A 4,211-nucleotide genomic window follows, 5' to 3' on the forward strand; every position below is an offset into this window, starting at 1 on the left:
CCACTTCCAGTGTAACTGAGCCTGTACAATTGGCTTCTACACCTGGTATGACGCCTTTAAAGGTCGTCTTGGTAGGTTTAATCCTTGAGGGGTCTATGCCCATTTTGTGCACCGTGTCCTGATAAAGCAGGTTTAGGCTGCTACCGCCGTCCATCAGGACTCTGGTGAGATGAAATCCATCGATGATTGGGTCTAGAACCAATGCGGCGAACCCACCATGGCGAATGCTGGTGGGGTGGTCCCTTCGGTCAAAGGTGATCGGGCAAGAGGACCATGGATTGAATTTCGGGGCAACTGGCTCCATCGCGTATGCATCCCTGAGTGCACGCTTCCGCTCCCTTTTGGGTAAGTGCGTGGAAACCTTTCGCACTTGTGGCATATATCATGTTCATCCCTGAGTGGCGTATATCATGTTCAGCGTCCGCACCTGTGGGGGGAAACCTTTCTGTCCTCTATCGTTCGGCGGTCGGGTCTCTTCCTCGTCGTCGCTATGTAGCCCCTTGTCGCTGTTTTCGGCAATTAACTTGCCTGCCTGCTTGAACACCCAACAGTCCCTATTGGTGTGGTTAGCTGGCTTTTCAGGGGTGCCATGTATCTGGCACAAGCGGTCGAGAATTCGGTCCAAATTGAACGGACCCTGAGTTGTTCTTTTGAATGGCTTTTTCCGTTGACCGGGTTTAGAGCCTCTAAATCCGGCATTGACTGCCGTATCCTCATTGTTATCGTCGTTAATGCGGCGTTTGTTTTTGTTGCGACGCGACCTGCCACTACGGTCCTTGATATCCGGACTGCCCGAATTTTTGTTGAGGTTGTTGCTGCGTGCTAGCCAGCTGTCCTCACCCACACAGAAGCGGGTCATGAGTGATGTAAGGGCTGCCATGGATTTCGGCTTTTCCTGTCCCAGGTGCCGGGCAAGCCACTCGTCGCGGATGTTATGCTTGAAGGCCGCGAGGGCCTCGGCATCCGGACAGTCGACGATCTGGTTTTTCTTGGTTAAGAACCGTGTCCAGAATTGTCTGGCCGATTCGTCTGGCTGCTGAATTATGTGGCTTAGGTCATCTGCATCTGGTGGTCGCACGTACGTGCCTTGGAAGTTATCGAGGAATGCGGCTTCCAGGTCCTCCCAACTCCCGATTGACTCTCCTGGCAAGCTATTAAGCCAGTGCCGGGCTGGCCCTTTAAGTTTGAGTGGGAGATATTTGATGGCGTGGAGATCGTCTCCGCGGGCCATGTGGATGTGGAGGAGATAGTCCTCGATCCAGACCGCGGGGTCTGTTGTGCCATCATAAGATTCAATATTGACGGGTTTAAACCCTTATGGGATTTGATGATCCATTACCTCATATGTGAAGCACAGTGGGTGTGCGGCGCCTCTGTACTAGGAGATATCGCGACGGAGCTCAAAAGAGCTTTGTCTGTTGTGTTCGGACCGGCCGGACTTACTGTGTCCGGGGTGACGGTGATCGTCACGTATCATGGGGTACCCATGTGATCCATAGATTGATCTTGATTGTCTTGCCTTATCCTCCAATATGTCTCGCAGGTCCGGAGTGTTCCCCTGTGGCCTTGTGCTTTTCGAGCGATGTCGGGGTACGGGTCTAGTAAAGGGCCTTGAGGCCTCTCTGTCGCGACCACGGGGTGGTCGATCAGCCGTATTGTCTCCTGGTGAAGCGGGATCATATGCCTCCACCTCTAATCGGGGGAGCAGCTTACGTTTGGGGTAGCTTTTGGAGGGGCGTTCGAGTTCATGCCCTTCGGCCGCGAGGACTTCGGTCCATCTGTCGGCTAGCAGATCTTGATCAGCTCTAAGCTGCTGCTGCTTTTTCTTGAGGCTGTTTGCCGTGGCCATAAGCCTGCATTTGAAACGCTCCTGTTCGACGGGATCCTCAGCTACGACGAATTCGTCATCGTCGAGGCTTGCCTCGTCTCTGGAGGGAGGCATATAATCCTCTACCTCTTCTTCGGCCGCTCTCTCATGAGGGCTGGCGTCCCCCTCCTCCTGTGCTGGATCTGGTTGGAGTGGGTTGTCTTCGGCGCTATCCAGTGTATTATTGTCTCCGGTGCTAGAATCCTCATTCTTGCTACGGCGGGATTTAGAGTGGCGCCGCTGACGCCGGCGCTTGGGCTGTTTCTTGGATGGGTCATCCTCCGCTATTCCTTCGCCGTTCCCATCCTTTGGGATATCCACCATGTATATGTCGTATGAAGAGGTGGCTTTCCAGTGCCCGGTGGGCGCTGGTTCTTGATCGTCTCCAGCATCGTCGTCCATACCGTCGATGTCCTCAGAGTCGTAATCTAGCATGTCGGTTAGATCGTCGACAGTGGCTACCAAGTGGGTGGTGGGTGGGCTCTGAATTTCTTCGTCGTCCGCATCCCAACCGTCCTGGCCGCAGTCCGGCCAGGCCTCTCCTGATAACGAGAGGTACTTTAGCGAACTCAAGATGTCGCCAAAAGGTGAGTGATGAAAGATGTCCGCCGCGGTGAACTCCATGATCGGCGCCCAATCAGATTCGACTGGGGGGGACGCGGGAGGTCCGGAGTCCGGCAAGGAGTCCGGCACCTCGGAGTCACGAGTTTCATGGGGGACAAGATCGGTGTTCGGCTCTATCGCCGTAAAGGTTGCAGCCCCCGAGGTGGTGTCTAGCCATCCATCCTTGGTCTGCGCAGCTGGCTCCGAGTCGAAGATTGGAGCGGGTTCGAGTGCGGCCTCCAGGGTACTGTCCGGCTGTAGAGCTAAATCATGCCCATCGTGACAGTACGGCACGCTCGGCTGTGGCTCGAATCCGTCGAGGATCAAGTCCCCGCGGATGTCAGCCGTGAAGTTCAAACTTCCAAATCTGACCTGATGGCCACGGGCGTAGCCTTCGATCTACTCCAGCTGGCCAAGCAAATTGGCCCGCAGTGCGAAGCCGCCGAATACGAAGATCTGTCCGGGGAGGAAGGTCTCACCCTAGACTGCATCGTCGTTGATGATCGAAGAAGCCATCGAGCCTATCGGTGACGACACAGAGGAACTCTCAATGAAAGCACCAATGTCGGTGTCAAAACCGGCGGATCTCAGGTAGGGGGTCCCAAACTGTGCGTCTAGGCGGATGGTAACAGGAGACGAGGGACACGATGTTTTTACCCAGGTTCGGGCCCTCTTGATGGAGGTAAAACCCTACGTCCTGCTTGATTAATATTGATGATGTGGGTTACAAGAGTAGATCTACCATGAGATCAAGGAGGCTAAACCCTAGAAGCTAGCCTATGGTATGATTGTTGTTCGTCCTACGGACTAAAGCCATCCAGTTTATATAGACACCGGAGAGGGCTAGGGTTACACAGAGTCGGTTACAAAGGTAGGAGATCTACATATCCGTATCGCCAAGCTTGCCTTCCACGCCAAGGAAAGTCCCATCCGGACACGGGACGAAGTCTTCAATCTTGTATCTTCATAGTCTTGGAGTCCGGCCGATGATGATAGTTCGGCTATCCGGACACCCCCTAGTCCGGAACTCCCTCACCTGCGTCTCTTGCGTTGTTCTTCTCGTAGTTAGATCATAGCGATTCAGCGAGGAACAGGTAGGTAGAAGGCGAAACCTCTGCGCGCACCCAAGTGTTCCAACCTCAAGGGTCTGCCGGAACCCGAAATCTGACATTTGGCGCGCCAGGTAGGGGTGCGCCAGAATTCGCCTTCCGTCACCCTGCTCTTCTCCGACCGTCACGCCCATGGCTGACGCTCATCGGGCTACTCGCGCCACTCGAGTCGCCCGGACGGCTCCCGTCGGCGTGCGCCCTCGTCGCTCCCCGTCGCCCGCCGTCAACAACGCCACCGGCCCGGCAGGGAACGAGCAACGAGTATCGCCCCTGCATCCTTCCGTGGCCTCTTGGGAAGAGCCGTGCAACCTCTTCCTCGCCTGCCACACCACTCCGGCCTCCCAGGTCGTCGCGGCCCTCCTGGGCGGCTCACAGGCGCCGCCCTCCAGTCACCATGTCAAGCCGTTCATCCGCCAGGTCGGCGCCACCTTCGCGCAGCAGGGGGCTTCCCGGGACCGGCCGGAGCCCCAGGCCAGGCTAGCCTTCAGTTCGGAAGACCACCCCTCCAACTCGGCCTTATCGGGTGCGATCCCGATGTTGTGCACCCCCACCATCTGCCAGGTGGCTGTCACCAGGACCCTCATCGACGGTGGCGCGGGCCTCAACGTGCTTTCAGTCGAAACTTTCGACCT

Source organism: Triticum dicoccoides, chromosome 1B (genome assembly GCF_002162155.2).
Source record: "Triticum dicoccoides isolate Atlit2015 ecotype Zavitan chromosome 1B, WEW_v2.0, whole genome shotgun sequence".
NCBI classification, from domain to species: domain Eukaryota; kingdom Viridiplantae; phylum Streptophyta; class Magnoliopsida; order Poales; family Poaceae; genus Triticum; species Triticum dicoccoides.